The following is a 19,330-nucleotide window of genomic DNA, read 5'->3' as shown; positions in this document are numbered from 1 at the left end:
GCAGGGGACAGAGGAGGGCAGCAGAGGGCAGCAGCGGGCAGCAGCGGCTCCCGCCCAGGTACGAGCTCCGAGGCTCCCCCCGGTATTTGACCCCTTTCCCCCACCCCGGCTGGCAGGGCTGGGTGAGCTCCGGGTGAAGTTTCTCCCAGGCCAGGAAGAACCGGAGCCGGTTATAGAAACTATTACAGACGATTTCTGTGGCAGCAGGGAGAGTACAAGGGAAGTTACTAAAATCAATGCGCAGGGGCTGGGTAAGTGTGCGTGGATAAGAACCACCCGGTGCTTTTAGGGATTGCACATCCCATATATGGATATAGGGACTCCCAGAGCGATTTTTCCCACAAAGTTGCAAGCGACATAAACAGAGATGAATCAAGGAACCGTAGGCATCTAAATTCATAAAGGCTAAAAAAAATACCCTCTGAAACCTACTGGCTCGGCTGTCACAGGCAGGCAGGGACAGGGGACAGGAGAAGAGCCAGTAGTGCCCTTCCAGCTGTGTCTCAGCAGTGCTGCCCAGAGCAGTGTTCAGAGCGTTTAACAAAACCTTACAGATGCACAGGCTATGAAAATGGTGTTTATCAACTAGGGTTTTTTTTCTGTATCAAATTATAAGTCTTGCAGTTCAAAATCTTGATAACAGATAATTCTTGGGGAAAAATAGGAAAATGTATGAGTTACAAAGTGCATGAATTAGGAAGATGTTTTGTACATTACATACAAAGAAAGCAGCAGCCTTGGAAGCAAGATTTCCCGTCAATAAAGAATGTCAGAACACAAATTAAGCCAACTTCTTGAAATCAGGGACCAGCAGGGCAGAACCCACTCGTGCCATCTCATTGTGTTAGAGAATCACTTTTCCACAGCTACTAAACAAGGTCCTCAAAGCACATGTAGAGATCATGTTGCTTTGGGATATACTGAGCAAACTCCTGTGTCACAGCTCCAGCAGTCAGTGAAACATCGATTCCTTCATGCAGGCAGCAGATCTGTGCCTGTGTGAGCAGGAAGCACCTTTGCTATGGAGAAGAAGATTTGCTGACAAAAGCACAAGATAAAGTTAATCTCCTGCATTGGCTCGGTCAAGTCTTCTGACAGTGTGGCTGTCTGGAAGAGAAAAGGCAAAAAGAGCTGCGTGTGAGTGGTGCAGGACCAGTTCAGCTGGCTGTCCTCTCCTCCCAGCAGGCCAGCGCAGCAGCAGGCTGGTGAAGAATGGTGGGCATGCAGCCTGATTGCTTACACATGTGCCCACCACGTGCCTTCGGAGCAAAACCGAGAAATAACTTGGTTATAGAGCTTTGTGCCTGGTGCTGTTAAATATTCCCGGTCTGGGATTGTGCACATTCTGGAAAACAGCGAATTGAAACAATTTTCTCAAAGTAAGAGAAGAGGCTTGATGTAGGTTGCAGGACTGTGAGCTGTGAACATGGCTCTGGAGGAAGTGTAGCAGCTACGGCTCTGTTCCTCACCCTGCCAGTATTTCGTCTAGCCCATGAAACGTCTCTCATGTTCTGACATGCTGCAGGAGTAGTATCTGCTTATTTTACTATATGGATTTTTTTCCCCCAAATGATCTGCTCTTCCCAGGAAATTACTTGGGAGACAGTTTGGTTTAAGGCTGGACTTAGTTCTCCATTATTATTAAACCAAGGTTATTGTGTGAAAACGTTGCTCCCTGGTGTAACATCACCGCTTCAAAAGTGTTACCCAGTGTGGTGCTGGTGTAGTAGAGGCTGAACACTGTGCCTCTTTCTAGGACTACACCGGCCGTGTGAGCAGGGGGAGCTTGTGTTAACTGTCCATATCACACTTAACATCTCTAAAATGAACATGTTACTCCTGGAAATACCCTTTGAGACAATGGTCTTATCCCTTTATTGAATCTGGAAGTCTGAAAGGGATTTAAGGTAGAGTTAGTTAAGAAAATATATGACGTATTAAATTTTACAGATAGACAATTTAATTCAAATTACTTACACCAAAACCAATTTGAGGTGGCCAGTGATTATAGATGTTATTAGATTGCAGAGGCATCTCTGGTGTTTGCAGAGCAGCTGTCACGACTCACAGCCCAGCAGCCCAAAGCAAACCAGTGCTCCTGGCACCTAACCCCAGGTGAATGGGCTGCTCCTCCCGCGGTAATAGCTGGGATGTCCTGCCCTCGGGAAGGGAACATCTGCGAGGTGGGTCTAGCAGACAGCTGGCAACAGGCAGCCCTCTCTTCACACTGCCAGCGAGCTTGTGAAGTTCCTATCAAACACCAGGCAAGACATTATCTGGAGGGAACCATCTATCAATGATCTATTCTAGCAAAAATTCCCCCAGAACATACCCTAGACCGTGCAATTTCTAATGCTCCTCCTCACGGCAACCACTTGCTCCAGACTTTGGGCACCCAGCAGAGAGACAGTACCCACCGACTGCTCACACTCAAAACAGAGTTTATTCAGCCAAAGCAGCCCCAGCTGCCCTGCTCCTGCAGACGCCAGCTAGTGAGGTGGAGGAATATTTGGCTACCCTGATATTGCACACCTATTTTAATTCAGGCACTTCAGCAGCCATTTGAATGTTCACTGCTTAAGAGTGTTTTGCTTCAGGTGTAAATCACTGAGCACAGCTCTTGCAGTTTCAGATGTTAAAATAATAACTATGTGCTGGTATCTAGGGGTTTTGCCCAAGCACATCATGTATTTCACACCTAGCCTGGCAAATTGCACTTTTTATGGCCGTACCAGGAAAGGCAGAGTTTAAAAGGGACTTAGCACCCCATAGAGCGGTCCAGAGCCAACCGGCAGCCTCTGCCACCACTGCTGCCGTGAGACGGCACACTGCGAGCGACATGACTTCAGAAATACCAATATGCTGCTGCTGTCAGAGCTGAGGCCTCTTCCTCCTCAGCAGTGGATAACACCCAGCTCATTAACAACTAAAGGGAATTTACAGTACATTGCATGTTCCCAGTCCCCTGTAATTCAGCTTCACAAGACAAGCACATACATGGTCAGCAGAATTGTTTTCTTTCCATTGGCTGTGTGTGAAACAGTTGGAACTCACGTTGTTTCCTTCCTTCGGTTCCCACTAAGCAGCCTGAGTGCTCCAACACCCAGAGAGAGCTCAGCTCCCACATATTTTCATCTGTCCAGAAAACTGCCTCTGAAGATTGAAAAACAATCAGCAATTTTTAAGCTGGTGGAAAAAAATCTTTATTGTTTATTCTACTAGCGTGCTCAGGAGCGTGGTCTGAGCCAGCAAAACATCATAGCTCTTCTATCGCTAATTGAATCAGGCATGCTCAGGTGGTGCCAATACACCACACCATGTAGCTGTATGTGTTTCTTGGTAAACATCAGTAAAGTATAGCATTAACAATTTACACAAGGCTAAGTCTGCTTTGACTTCACAATAAGGTCATTTAGAGCAGAAGGTGTCTGTACCTCGAGATTTTCAATCAAAGCCAGTGATGCCAGCTGGGTCACAAGGCACATCTTCAAGAAGCCTGGCTTCCAGCGAGCATTCAGGTGTGCCAGGTGTGCTTCTGAAACACAGATGGCAGACTTCTGTCCGTGCAAGGCTGGCTGGCAGGCAGCTGAGTGGCAGAGTCCTGATCAATGCAGTGCTGCAAGCAGAGCCTGCGCTGCAGGTCTGCATGCAAACAGCAGCAGAATGAGCCTCTACCCATCACCCTGCACCAGGGGCTGTCACCAGAGTGCTCTGTGATTTTTATATAGGTCAAGTAATCTTTGAACATCGTGTCTCACATCAGACCTTCCTATGCAGAAAATTTTATTTATAGATATAGACACAGATACAGATACAGATACAGAGATATAGACTTCAGCTTTCACGGGGGAGTGATTGTTCCTCATTAGACCCTTGGACCCAATTTCCTTTGGGATGTGTCATCTTAAAGCGTTGCCAGAGACTGCTGTATTATACCCAGATAGAAGGTGACAGCACTATATAACCAAATTATAAAATGAATCAAGTCATTTGATATTTGAAAGAAAAAACACTTCTCCCAGAGCTCATAATTTATTAAAACCTGAAATCAAGAGCTGAATATTTATAGTTTACTTTTGTTCCTCCTTCTGGAGCTCTCTACACAGACATTTTGTTCAGTTGGCCTAAAAAATTAGATCTGCATTCAGAAAGAAGAAATCTGAAATGCTTTCCCATATTTCTTTCGTCTTGAAAGGTATTAAAGAGTTTTGCCCATTTAAGTGCATGTTTTTTCCCAGCTAAGTAGCTTTCTGGCCCTTAGTCTGTCTCATGCGGTACAACATGGTGATATCTGATCCCATGGGACTGCGGATGCTCAATGCATCCCGTCCCTGGGGCTGTCACACCTCCTCCAGGGCTTCTTGGTCACAAATACATGTGCACAAACCACACAGGAGCTCCTGTCCTGAAGAGCCAGTACACACCTGGAAATGCCTTACAGCACAGAAAGCAGTTTTCAGCTGGGTCATTTCAGAGCATATGTTTGAACACAGGTGCTGGATCCAGCACAAGCAAGGAACCGCTGCTCTTGTGTCTGGAAGAGCCAGGGCTCAGGTTAGCCCAAGGCCTTCTGTAGTCCAGAGTCTTCTCGTGTTTGCCAAGTTTTCTTCCAAGTCTCAACTCCATCAGCTGCAAAGCCCATCAAATTCACCTGAGCATCAGAACAAGTGGTGGGAAGTTGGCACTTCCCTGGGACTCACCACTGAGCCCACCAGGTGTATCACAAACTGCCCAAGGCATGCATTTACTCACAAAAAAAGTCAAAGACTTGATTTTTGACAACATATTGTCTAAAGCACAGCTCAAACTGTCAAACTGGAGTCATGGTTGTTCCAAACTGCGGTGGTACAAAGGATAATTATTTACAGATTATCACCTAAACTGGCATCTGCCTAAAAAACTGGCTTTTTTGTTTAAAAATCTCTTTCAGGAGTTTTTTCCCAAATCACATAGAATAATTCAACATCCATTACAGAACCAGATCACCTACAATCATAAGCACATCTGGGCTTATTATTAAAGGCTGCTTATTCAAATTAAGCTCATTAGTAGTTCCTTAAATGGACTGAAATTAAATTTAGTTAAGACGGCTACACCAATTCCAACTTCTTGTCTTTGTGCTACCTTAAAGCTTAAACGTTAGCAAATCCTCTCCAAAATCAGCTCGTGTCCAGGGGTGGGCAGCAGCTTTATTCCTTCCATCCAAGCAAAATCCCTGCTGAGGAATGAAGCAGGTTAAATTGAATCTGGGGACTTTATATTCACATTCAAAATTAATGGGCATATACCACCACATGGAGCAAAATGAATTGCATGGTAATTTTTAAAAAGTGTTTTTAAACCCTAAGTTGAGGGGTGTTTGCAGAGCGGTCACTGTCCTGAAAAGGCAGAATTCAGCTCTATGGTGTTTCTCAGCTGCTACAGTGTGAAAAGAAGATAAAATATAAAGAAACTAAAAAACTATGCACCCAACACTCCAGTGCATCAATGTTTATGTGAACACAGAAAAGCTTGTGAAGAAGCCTTGGGCTCCAGCTCCTTAAATTTGTGTTTTCCCATGTCGAGCCTGCTCAGGTGGCAGTGAATATTTCAGCACCAAGAAGTGACTTTCTGTCCGCTTTCTGTTTCTGTGGGGCACTGCTGTGAAGGTTTCCTGTTGCTTTTTAAAGAGAAGAGGAGCTGAAATATGTAGGCGCTGTGTGGTGTGTTAGGGGCCTGGCCGTGGACACTGACCCAGCACTACAAAGCAGTGAGCTGCTGCCGGCTCTGCCCTAAGGGCTGGGGAGTACCGGCTTGCTGTCCTCCGCCCCCACCCTGCCCTGCCACCACTGCTGACTGCTGCCCTGAGCCCAAGGAACCTCTGCTGGATCCAGGGGCAGTTCTTCTGAAGCATTTTTTTTTCCTAGTGACCAAAAGAGGGTTCAAAATGCTTGTTAGAGCAGATTAACTTGTATATCCATAGAAACTGTAATCATACACTAGGGGTTTTAAATGCTTGCCCTCTCCCCATATTCATTCAGCATGCACCCTAAACGTAGCCTTTGCAGGATCCCATCATGTAGGAGCAGCCATACCTATCCTGCACATGCTCCAGCTCCTTTCTGTCCCTGCCAGACTCAACCCCTTCTTCAAGCCTGATTGACACACATGTGAAATGACCACTGTAGCCATCCAATATAAACAGACTACACACACGCACTGACCCCGCAGTGCCTTCAAAAGGAAAGCAGCTACATAAAGACCCCATGGAGGATTTTCCATTCACTGGGGAACAAAGCTCGGCAGTGAACCTGCCATAGTCTCCCAGTGCTGCCACCGCAGGGGACAATGCCGTGAGTGGCACTCCTGTGTCTGCTGAGCATGCATGGGGCAAGACACACACAGCCTCTTCTCTAAGTGTAAGTGCAAGATTCAAAAGACAAGCGGGAAATTTTAATAAAACTGGTGTGTTAAAGGGGGAAAAGGCCAAATTAGTAAGAATTCATCTCCTCAACATGGGCTGGTCCTTGGACCACTTCCTACAGACTTTAACAGTAAATACTTTTGTGTCTTTATTTAGATGCCAAAGCCACCTGATGCATGCAGTAAAGTTTTAAAACAGAAGCACTCTGCATAAAGGCACCCACTTAGGAGAAAAACTGGTGGCAAAAGTGACAGCTGAACTGGTTCCTCTCTGCACTGCTGAAGTTTGTGAACTCTAGTGCAAATGTAAAAAACCAAATTGTTGCATTTACATAGGCAGAAGGACAAAGCCCTGGCTGGAGCTGTGTATAGTGTGCATCAGGGGTCAGGAAATCAGGGAAGGCATCAGCCCTGAAGTCAGAGGTGGCAAAGGGAGAGACAAGCAATATGGGATGCTGGCTCTTGAGTGAGATCCAGTGACCAGTTTCCTTGCTGTCATACACATTCATTCAGAAGGGCTCAGTACTGTTTGATAGATGAGAGACATCTGCAGGTATAAACTTCCAGCTGGAGGTGTGAGGAGTATAGAGGACTAACGATATACATGTAAGGATTGCACTTCTTCTCTGGGACAAAGATATCTCCAGTGGCAAGGTCTCAATCCTGATGGAAACATGCTTCAAGTGTGATATTTTCTCCCTGCTTGTTGAGATGGAAGTTACTGAGTTTAACAGATTTTTCACCGCTTAAATAATAATTTCAAGTCAGAAGGTACCACTGTGAAAATCTGCTTAGCACACAGCAGCAAACTTCTACCACTGAGTTCTATACAAGAAAGTGTAAACTTCCCAGAAATGCAGAGGATCCACACTTACGCTTCAGTGTAACAGGATTTTTCTTCCAGCACTAAAAAGATCATTTGTTCATGGGCTATTCAGCAGGGAGCAAGCAAGTGGCTTGCCACATGCTTCCTGCAACATATGCAATTATACAATACAGCAGTGCTTTGCAATTACACAGCCTCTTTCATTCAAATGCTGCAAATCATTTGCAAGCATTCATTAAATAACTTGCACAACATCCTTGCTGATAAAGTACACACGCTAATCACATCTCAGCATCACAGGCTGAGGCACAGAAAGATTCAGGGACTCGCTCGGGGTCACACTTTGAGGATCAATAGGAATCACTGGCATCTTCCCTCTCATTACCTAATGCCAGTTCCTATATGCAACTTCCTCTTTTGGGATTTTAAATACAGATGACTGATACCATCTCTCTATTCCTGTTGGAAGGAAGAGAAAATACCATATTTTCTGAGAGTGTGAAAATACCACATTTTGATACAAATATATACATTAAAAGGAGATCATACTAGTAGAGCTTGCAAATTCATAGCGCTTTAAGTCCTGAAGCATCTCAAAGAGCTCTTCCCCAAGTATTTATATGATTTTCACTTTACCATAACATTCCCTTAATAGCACACAGCAATACAAAGCATAGAAAGCGAGGGACCACATCCAAGGATGGGGCCAAGAATGAGAAGGAATTTAAACCCAGAAATAGGGTAGTGCTTCAAAAACAGCTTGATCAAGAATTCCAATTTATTTTTCCTTGCTTACCTGAAACACTATTATGAAAATCTGCGTGATTTTCTGCTTATCACAGAGCAGAGAATTTCAGCCACAGAGTTTTATACCGGGAAGTGGCAAGTGTCCCGGAGGGCAGAGTCCCCATGCTTACACCTCGGTATAGCAGTATCCTTCTGGAATGCCAAAGTGTCACTCACACCTGGGCCAGACAGAAAGAAAAAAGCTACTTACAGCCTAGTTTGCAGAAAACAATCCCATAGTATATAATTTCCCAACAGCTTTGGTTTTATTATAAAAGGACAGATCAGCAGTCTAAATTAACAGGCAGTTATTATTGAAAATGGATGAAACCTTGGACTCAGAAAGTCCGTAAGCCACTGCTCTTTGAGAGTGCACCTGGGAAGAGCTGCTCTCTACTTGTCTTGCTGCTTGAGATGGATGTCAGCCTCCTTTGCCCTACTCATGCAGGCTTTGTAGTGGGACCTTAGGGAATTCCTAAGTCAGAAGCATCCAGACCACTGTAATGCTGGCAATGAATCCACTAGTTTCTTTAATCCTTTTATTTCGATTCTCTTGTATTTGCAATGAGATCCTTCACTGTTTCAGTCTCCTTTGAAAGCTCAGGCGCATTTTTTCTCACATGCAAACATTCACTGCCTGAACGGCTGCAGCAGGCTCCAGCCAGAGGATGGCAGCCCCACAGCAGCGTTGCAGGAATGGATGGAGTGGATGCTCCTGATCTGCACCAGGTTCACTGTCCCAGCTTCTGTCCCTGGGGATGCCGCATAAATTAAACACTCTGACTTTTTACAGTGGGTATGGGTGAAGGATATGAACACTCAGAGACTGAGGGGATTTGGCAAGGTGAGAGACAATATCTCAGGCTGCCTCAGCAGTTTCTGAAGGCAACACCTAAAGAGATTCAACTGCTCTGCAGCTGCAGGGCCTGTGTCCCTGCTGTCAGTGGCCACACATTAAGGAGTCATTTACTGTAAGCTATATGACTTACACCATATATGGCAAAGACACTGAATTTCAATGAACAAAGTTCATTGTGAGGGGTAACCATTGTCATATTTAGACTTGAACCTTCTGTCCCTGTCTGAGACACTGGAGAGGAACACTAACAGGCACTCCGGCATCCATTTCCTTCTTTCTCTTTGTTGTTCTTTCCCAGCGTTTTTGATATACTATCTTCCTGACCTTCCTGATGAACAACCTCTTTCACAGACAAGCTTTAAGGGTGGAGAGGAAGCACTTATAGACAGAGGGACCTTTCCCCTTTTACCTGCTGCTTGTATGACTGTGCCTGCCATCCAAAGGTCTGGTGAAGATAACTGCTCAGCACGTTCTCTGCTCCAGTAGTGCGGCCAGAGCAGGAGGCATCGCTGCTCCGATCTCCCCTCCCACATGTGGCTTGTGTAAATGTGGAGTTTCTGTTCTATTTTTTTTAATTTGATGCCCTCTCATAAATGCCACTGGGGCTAGAAATTTAGAAAAACAAGTTCTAAATGTTGGGATGTTCAGATCCTGTTAATCAAGGCTTGAGTTTCTTAATGAAGGAAGCTTAAGTGTAGCACTTTCATTTATGTGCAGAGGACTCCACAAGTTAAGTGCTAATTTTATTAAATTATCATCCACTGAAATACACCCAGATTGGTGCAATAACTCACCTAATGGCATCTGTAATTATTTGATTACAGTTGCTGAACTATAGATCTCTGAATATAAAATACTATACACTAATATAAAGCCAAGGGATAATCTAACTCTCATGAATTAAGATAAAACAGCTATAGAAGTTTGTATTTGCAGAATTAAGCCCTCAAAATGAAAACCAGCAATATCTCTCTTCCCTTCCCAGCTCTAACTCAATGTGATGCTTCTAGGCTATTTAGAGAAACATATTACTATTTAGAACAGATTAACCAGCTTTTTTTCCCAAATAGTTCAGTATCTGTATACTGAGACATATCTTCTCCTCCACCATTCTCATTCCCAACTTAACTAGAGCTGCCAGCTGTGCACATCATGAGCTAAGACGCTAAGACTGCTCCAGACAAGGAAATTTAAACACTTCATAGCCCATATGTATTTTTACAATCTGTTTCCACTGATTCACAGATAAGGTCCGGGCACAGTGATCTTTAGACAACAGAAATAAATACAAAGACACCTTTTAAAAGAGATAAGTGATGATAATTCTCCACAAAATGAAGAAAACATTATATAGAAAACATGATGTGCCATGTGGACTAGAACAATTCAGTTCTGAAAAAAAAAAAGTGATAGCAGCAAAGCATGACTTCAGAAGAACAGTAAGAATTCATGAGAAGCAGGGAAACATATCAAATAGCTGATCACATTGCTCTCTGTGACTATTACAGGTGTATAGGGTATAGGAAAACCCCGAATCTAAAAGTAGTTTACAAAATATGTAACAAGACCAAACTGATGCTCCTGAAAACACATCACTTTCTAGCCAGGTTTTACTCATTGTAAACAGTAAGCTACCAAACTTGTCCTGATAGGAGTGGTCAAGTACAGTCTCTTCAAACCTCTGACGAAGCTAAACCAGCAAAGAAAACCAACCCAACCCTCCAAACTATGATAAAGCCTGGAAATTCCCAGTGTGAGCAACCCCTCCAGGTCCCACAGGCTATTGGGCGCTAGGCTTCCAGCACCTACCCACAGGCCAGGCGCTCTCTTGCTGTTTTGCACAAGGGTATTTTAATAAAGATAAGTACCTGCCTGGATGGCAACGGCAATAATCCATGGGGCTGGCAGAGCTTCTGCTGACACTGACTACTGAAGCTGTGCACCTAGTGGGGACACAGGGAATTAAAAATAAGTTAAAACAGAGTTGTTTAGCATGCCTTATTTGTTCTACAGGTTGTATTGGCATTATATATGATTTCCTCATCATCTAAGCAGATATTTTCTCCTTAGGGAAGGCCAAAGTTTAAAAAAACCACCTTCCCTTACCTTCTTCCATCCTGTTTCCTCCCCAAAAGACAATTTAAAGGAGAAGTTAGATGGTTAATATTTCATCCAAGAGAGGGAAGAACAACTTAAAACACAATACTCAGCTCTTGTTGCTTGACGACTTTGTATTGATTCAAGTCTGCTCTGTCTCACCATCTCCACATCACGTGAGGCCAATTAGCCAGCTCAGGAAATGGATTTACCTGAAAACTAGTTTTTTTAAAACACAATAAGATAAAAATTCTTTTCAATCTGATTTAGTTTGGTATGTGGCACACAATTGCGAATGCTGACATAAAAGAAACGGAGGGAAAATTTGGCTGGAAAGAAACTTTGGTGAGTGTCTGTACCTTGCCTAAACCTCATTTTGGTTGATGCTGCCCTCATCTCTCATCAGATGAAACGGGGTGAGCTGGGGTGGTAAGAGTAGGGAGAGATGACCCAAACTGCCTCAAGCTGCAAGGCCAGAACCAGAACTTCAGATCTGGAGTAAAAGGCAAAGAAAATACAGGAAAAAAAAGTTTTTTAAAGAAAGGAAGCTTATCCCATTTCCATGTTTATTGGATTTAAGGGTCTGTTTCTGTTTTATTCCCAGGAGTAAAATACAGGAAGAGTTACAAACATTTGTTGACAACAACTGACTATAGTGATGGGGGAAGAAAAATATGCTGTGGAGTAAGTGCTCCAGCATCCTCATAAATCTGCACTGGAATAGACTCTAGCCATTGTATTTCTAAGGCTGTTACAACAGAACACAGCGGGACATAGTCTCACCATAGCAACCCAGAAAACTGCCCCATCAGAGTATGCTTCCACTCTCTGCAACACCAATCTTTCCCTGCCCTTGCTTCTCAAAGGAAATTGTTATATTCAGGTCTTGAAGTAGCACTCGAAGCCTGAGTCCCAGCTCCAGTGCCACTTAAAGTCTCCTCTACTCCATCAAACAGCAGCAACAGGAAAAATGAGTAGCATCTCAGTTACGCTGCAGAGAGTTGTTGAAAAATGGGGTCAAATGGAGTCTTTCCAATTTCTTCACCAACAAACACCAACCTTTTGGGGCCCAGCGCTCACTCTTTATGGTGCGTTTCGGAGAGACTTAATGGTTGGAGATGAAGTTCTAGTTGTTTTCTTCACATTACCCTCCTCCACTGTGCAACTAGCTCCCACCATGAAGGAGGGGGCTTAGTTCACAGCCTGAGCCCTGATCAAAGTGATTTTAGACCAAGTAACTGGGCTGCACCATGGTAGCTGACGCTGGGGCTCACACATAGCCCTGCCACCCCTGCTGCCGTGGCTGTGGCTTCTGGCACATGCCAGCCAGGCAGCTAGAGGTGATAATGTCAGATTACATCTACTGATCCAGAACTTGTCGGCTAAACCTTGTATTCTTCTGTATTTTCATTATGTTTAATTTTAAATATTAACACTTCATGACAAAAATCTGTTCTTACGCAATCTTCCTGGTGAAAGAAGGTATTTCATTAAGCACTTATGGAGTCAATAGGACATCACCCTTATTGTCCTTGAACTAGAAAACCAGGCATTCCAGAAAAGAAACCGTATACATCATCCACTGAGACCGAGTGACTATTACCATCCCCAGTTTACTACATGTCCTGTTTGATCAGTACAAGTTGTTAGAAGATTTTAAAGAACTGACATTACAGGGTGCCCTGAAGGGCAGGTGTTAATTCCACACTTCTTACAGAATAGAAGTGTATAGGTGGAGAAATAAGCAGAGAAGCTAGAGGACCCATTCTGGGGAGTGCTGTGCCTCCTACTCCCACACAAACCAAAAGAAGTCTTCCCTGGCCAGGGTCCCAAGAGATTACTGGTATTCAAACAGCTATTGGATCCTCCAATAGCCGAGCTGCAGAACTGCAAATATTATATTTAGCACTTGAAATGCTTTAAACTCGAACAGTTAGTCCTTACAACATGGGAGTAGGTGGTTTGATTTTTTTTCCAGTCAGCTGATTGGAAGAACGAGGGGAGAGATGTACTTTTTGAAATAAATAATTTGGTCAAGAACTGAAAGGACATTTCTATTGAAGCTGGAATCCGAGATCCGATGTCTGTCCTCTGTTCATATTACTACTTACCTCTATGCACAGCTGTGCACAATATACCCACTTGCTCTTTTAAAGAAAAAGTTCAAATTCAGTTGCCCTTGAGCAAGCAAAATATTCAATACCTTCAGCAGGGGTTCTGCGGAGCCTCAAAGGTTTGATCAGGGAGCTTGCTTTTCATGGCTTATTCAGCCATCTACTCCTGCTAAAAACGTTTCCTACAGAGCTCTGTAGGCACAACTGAATCAGACCCTCCTGCATTCCTGTTCATGTGCATTTAGTCCAGTTGTGAGTAGTCAATGAGGCTGAGATAGGCTCAGCTGTAGGACTAGTGTGTGCTACTAGATAAAAGGAGGACATTTATTCTCATTTGCAACAATATCAGGTATAAAAAGATTATGAGATCCCTGCTTGTCAAAGCTAACTCCAGCAGTATAAAATGAATGTTCTCAGGACTGTACCCAACAAGGCTATGTAGTAAACTAATGCCCTACTTATGACCTTGTATCTTGATTTCAGAAGCGGTGGGTTATGTGACATTACCAGATGTATGGAGGTAAGCTGACAACTCAAAAATAAATCTACTGGCATGGGACATTCTGCCTAGAAACAAAAAAAATTCTCTGAGCACAGGGTTGACTTAAAAACACTCTTTCAATCTGTGATTCCAAAACACTCTGCAAAGAGTGATACAGCAAGCTACTTTTTCTTTTATAGTCTGTGATGCTCTGAAAAAAGAGGGGAGCTAAATGCTGAAGTGATTCATAACTGCCCTTGGGAGCATGCAGGCAACCTACTATAGACCGTTGGCATCCTGCTGCTCCTTCAACTAATAAATGACAGTAAGTGGCAACGCACCTGCCAGCTGCAGCAATTTGCATAGTACCAAATATCGCAACATCACACCACAGGATCGCATGGAGAACTTCTACTTTCATTTATGCTTTATTAAGGATTTTTAAAAGCATTGGGTTCCTGTCTTGTGAAGGCACTGGAGCAAGTAATCTACTCTGCAAGCAAAGGAAACTCCACTGAGATGACCCCCCCACAATGATTTCTTTCCCAGTCTTTCATTTACTCAGTAGCCTTTTCACTTTATAGGACAGTCATGAACTTTCAGTAAGTGATTAAGATGCTTTACAGTTAGACTTTGACCGGCAGTAGCTGGAGATTATTGGATATTGTTTCTCCTGCAGCCTTGGACATGGCTTTGGGATTGAATTTTGGGTAAAAATTTACATATTGGGCCAACAGTTATACTAACCATAGCACAGCTCCCAAACTAAATTCAGCTTCAAGATCTGTCTTACTACTGACAACAGAAATACCAGCTTATGCACAGACTAGTAAGGTTGTGTTATTCGAAGGAATAGTCATCTGCTCATTCATCGTATACCATGTAAATATGATATGCACTTTTTTCTTCCTTTGTGTTTTAATTGCTAGTCCTCCACAGCATTCTTTCATTTCTATACAGCCCACGGCAATAGGACCTTGTTCATGAATCTTAATTAATGTGCTATGTAGAAACTGGTTTTATTTTCGATGATGCACTAGTGATTTGGATCTGGTGGAAAAAAAAAAGCTGTTTAGAGAAGTGTTACGGACAAGCAGAGTTCTTTCAGAGCAGTTCTTAAGGCATGAAGAAAGATTAGGCTGCTCTGAAGTACTGAGCAGGAGGACAACTGCACATTCACTATGTGCTTTATCCTGTTATGCAAGAAATACCATTTATTTCAGTGGAACTAAAAAATAGTAAGGTACTACCAAGCAAAACCGAAAACTATGTCTGCTACTCTTTCTGCTAGAGTTTGAATTCACACGTAAATGATCTGTATCTTGGTGTAGTCATGTAGTCTTTCTCAAAAAAGGGGAGTCTTGCTCCTTGTCTGGATTTTTTAATTATTTTGATATCAGAGCTCTGACATGAGGTTTTGAGAATCTTGTTCCCAGAGAGTCAAACCGCTTTCCTTCTCATACTCAGCACGGATTTGAGGGCAAAAAGTCTCTGGATTTTTAGGCAAAAATAAATTGGCCAAGCTTTAGCCACATAGTTTCCAGTGGCTTTTTATGGGACAGCATTTTGATCATCGTCTTAGAAGTGCTGCTTCTAAAGTGCTCCTAGGAAATTGCAGCAAGGATGCAGACACTGTTGCAATATTCATTTTTTTTATTTAAGGTTATCAACATTTTAGAGATAGCCTTTTTGAAGTGCTTATCTAGTTTTGGTTTTGGGAACCTACCCGTACCATTACCTGGGAGCACATATTGGAAAAGAAATCTTTTATCCTATTTCGTTTCTTTTCTACTTCCCATGACTCCAAAAAAGGAGAATATGAGGCTCTTTCAACCATAACAAACCCTCACATACATGGATGCTATTGACCTCTGTCAATCAGTTTGTGTTTCAGACTGGTCAAGTGTTACCACTAAGGCTGCTCTATCTTCAGGTTTTCCAGTGGGAAATAGCAGTAACAAGCCAATATACATAAAAGCCAAATTCATCGCATCAGTAACAGGTTAAACCCTCTTGATTATGTGACATGCAACAGTCAGTGCACTGCTGTTCTCTGCAAACCAGACTTCTCATAGATACCTGCTGCTTGCTTGCTCAGGCATACCACTTCAGCTTTACCTGGGCTGAAAACTTTTGCCTGAGGAACATTACAATTTCCAGCTGATCAATTTCCCTTCCCTGCTGACCTGTTTTTTGGAGGACAGCATACCTGGGGTCTGATCCTAAAGGACAAAATGGTGACAAGAAATTAAAATATTGTCACTCAGGCCTGCTTTTTTTTTCCTTTTGGTGAAATGCATACCTGCTCCCTTCAGTTCCTCCAGTGTCTTTAACTATCGTGAAAGTTCTTTTGTACAAGTATCCGTACATTTGGCCGCAGCACTGTGAAAACATTCTCATGTCTATATTCAGCTATCTATCCATTCAGATATTTTAAAATATTTGTGTTCATTTTGAATAGACTGTATTATCAATAAACCCTTCTCTTCCCCCAATTTCATATTTTCGTATCTAAAAAATATTTTCCTTTATTTATCATTAAATTCAACTCCCAGTACAAGTCTGCGTAAGGGAATAAAACAAGGCTTCAGAGCCTACTACAATTAGCATACCCTCATCGTGCTCCAGTAATTATCTCCCCTGAGACTTCAGTCAGGATGCCACACTGCTCTCATCACTACAGCATTCCCGTGGGGGAAATTAAGAGGCAAAACACCAAGATTACTCAGAGGCCACATTCGCCATGCATACACCACTGCTCTCCTAATATTTTTGCATTTGATTCTAGCCAACATGTCGCTTACCAGCAACCAAAATCAGCACAGCTGTGTTTGTTCCAGGCCACTGATGGCAGGTCAAAATGGATTCGTATGAAACAACTTCTTTATTTACAGGGAGGAAAAATTGTTTGGTGAATAAGTATTGCTCAGAGGATACAGGCACTAAGCTTCTTGGAGGGATCAGGGAGAAGAGCATTTGGGTTCATTAACAGCTTTTTGTGCATGGTGTTTTTGTTCCTTTTTCTTCTCTCCTTTGCTGCCTCCTCCACAATTTACCCAAGAAAAGTCAATCAATATTGCCTTCATTCTCCATTTAAGGCTACTTCTCTACCTGCAGGACTCCTTTGGTTCATTATTCTTCTAGTCCCAGAAATTGCTTGGCTCCTTTCCCAGGTCCCTAACAACCTTTCTATCTTCAAGTGGCATAAAGAAGTCTGTAGACCAAGTTAAAGGTTTTCAACCCATTCTATCAAGAAATTACATAATTTTTCTAATTTTAAAATTCACTATCTCAGTTCTCAGCTGTGCTAAGCCTCTCCACACTATTGGCCCAGAAATCACCAATGGCCACTTCAGAAAATTGTAAAAACAATTAATACAACTCCAACGTTACCCACCCTGCTTGGCATAATGCGCGTAGAAAGGTAGACAGCCCTTTTAAAATCTCAGCAGTTTCTATTGGATGTAGGTATTTCTGAGAACCAGGAAATTCGGGTGCTATGCTGTTACCCAGGATTACCCAGTAATGCATTACAACTCCCTGCTTGGTTTATACTGAATGGGTGTCATAGCCAAATTTCAGGACTGTGTGCTTGATAAATCATGACTAACACGACATTGTATTGCAGTAACCAACTGTTTATTTCACAGTTGCCAGCGTTATGCAACTCTTTAGAAATATTCAGAAAAACAGATGTGTGGTACACAAAATCCAGAGATAGCCATGGCCCCTCCTACATTAAGCTCCACACAGTAACTTTAACAGATCTTACAGAGAGCTTCTGCAAAGCCCAGTGAGGTTGACAGGAGCATTTCTGCTCACCTTTTGATGAGGCAGATGGATTTAAGTACCCTATTTATCAGAGAATTACTTGAACACAGTCTCATCACACACTCCCATTTGATGTCTTTCATAATTTTAACAATTTAGGAGCATAAGGAATTAACACTTCCGAGTTGTAGGTAGTTTATAAGAAATCCTACTCAATAGAGAAGATAGCTTCCTCTTCTGTTCTTAGTTTTCCTTAAAAAGTTGCAGAGAAGAAAAATCCATGTTCCACCACAATACATACTTACTGGCCTACTGATCAATATATGATTTACAAACCCAATTTTCATTTATTGTCCTTTCTTTTCTATGCTATCTTTGTACATTCATAAAAGCCCAATAGCTTATACCCAGGACTACTCCTAAACCTGCTGAGGTTCCTAATCCTAAACAAGGATTGGACAGAGCTTTACCTAGAAAGGAACAGAATATCCATGCCTCTGTGTATGTGCATTAGTGTTATGAAATATGTTAAAAAGCCAATGCCACAGCTTCAGTTTAAGAACACGTGCACAGAAGTAGATACTCTCACACCTTCTACTCACATGGAGTACCACAGCATAGCCCACAAGCAGGAGGTCCCTAGTAGTCTCAGCAATCTAGGAAAGACAGGAGCCTGCAGCTTCAATTTTCAGTTCTCCTTAGAGATAAAAATCCCCCAACAGTTCTAATTATTTCCTCATACCACCTCTTTCCCCACTGCATCTGATTTAGGCTTGAATTCCTGTACTTTTGGGGAAGTTGTATGAAGATCCAAGTTCAAAAGGGGAACAAGTACTGACTAAATAAAATAGACTGTCAGCGGAAGAAACAGTCCATAAAGCTTGTGTTTCTAACATCCAGTGGGTTTGAATGGGATGGGTATACCAGACTACCAGTTTATGCGTAACACTGGTTTTTAATAATATGAAAGAGCTGACCTGAAGCCCAGCTGCGCACATGCAGCAGTGGCATTGCAGAGTAGGGAGAGTGATGCAAAAACCTGCTGCAGGTACCTCCAGCCTTTGCATCAGAGCAACAAAAAACCAAGAATATTTTATAGATATATGAGAGTATTTTATAGAGGACAGAAAGAGCAACTCAAGGCACTCACCAGCTGATCGGTATTTCTACACCAATTCATGGCTCAGCTCACGTGCTGGCTCTGGGGGGACATTTGCTTTGATTGAAAGGAGTAGTTAGGAAGATGATTTTCACAGCAGCATTTTGAAGAGATCGTGAGGTAAACGACTGGTTTGAACACGTGCAAAGCAACTGTGATTTCCATCTTGCCGTTTGTTAGAATTTTGCCTGGTACGGTGCAAATAGACTACGAGAAATGGTATAGGATAAAGGTGTAAAAACGTTAGAAAAGGGTTCGCAAGGGTTTGCCTTCTCAGGGCAAACCTCCCGGCCAACACCTCGCCCCCTGAGGCGCCGGAGCCCTGGCTCAGCACCGGCCCTCCGGCCCTGCGCGGCAGCCATTTTCCCCCGGGCCTGGTGCCGGCCTTGGCCGCTGGCCAGGCGGAGGAAGCCGCCTCCTGGGCTAGGACGTGCCCCTCAGGAGGGCAGCGCGGCGTCCGGCTGTTAGCCCCCGGGCTTCGGCCCACCGGCGGCGGATGCGGGGAAGCCCAAGGCGGGGCAACGCCTCGCCCCGCTCAGGGAAGGGCCCAGCGCCAAGATGGCAGCACGGCCCCGCCCCGCCCAGCCCGGCCCGGCCCGCGCAGCCCCGCTACGGCCGTGCGGGGCCCCAGGCCCCCCGAGCCCCCGCCCGGGCCCGCCCCTACCCGCCCTGGTGCCGGCGGGGGGAGAGGGGCGCCGGCGGGCGGAGCCGCCTCAGGCCCCGGCGCATCAGGCCAGGGGGCGGGGCCGTGCCGCGCCGAGGGCGGCCACCGCGCCTGCGCCCGGCTGCAGCCACCCTCTGCGCACGGGTGTGTGACGGCGTAACCAATCTTGCT

General features: G+C 43.9%; 1 long non-coding RNA gene across 1 annotated transcript; it reads right to left on the bottom strand.

The window, feature by feature from the left end:
• Positions 1-3,183: 3,183 nt before the first annotated feature.
• On the bottom strand, positions 3,184-19,074 carry LOC142062642 (uncharacterized). Its single transcript, XR_012662526.1, has 4 exons — positions 18,487-19,074; positions 10,742-10,816; positions 8,025-8,193; positions 3,184-5,215 (listed from the first exon to the last, which is right to left on the bottom strand). It is a non-coding gene; the product is annotated as an uncharacterized LOC142062642 (long non-coding RNA).
• Between the last annotated feature and the right edge of the window lie 256 nt (positions 19,075-19,330).

Source organism: Phalacrocorax aristotelis, chromosome 10 (assembly GCF_949628215.1).
Source record: "Phalacrocorax aristotelis chromosome 10, bGulAri2.1, whole genome shotgun sequence".
NCBI classification, from domain to species: Eukaryota; Metazoa; Chordata; class Aves; order Suliformes; family Phalacrocoracidae; genus Phalacrocorax; species Phalacrocorax aristotelis.
This window is presented reverse-complemented; position numbering and strand designations above follow the sequence as displayed.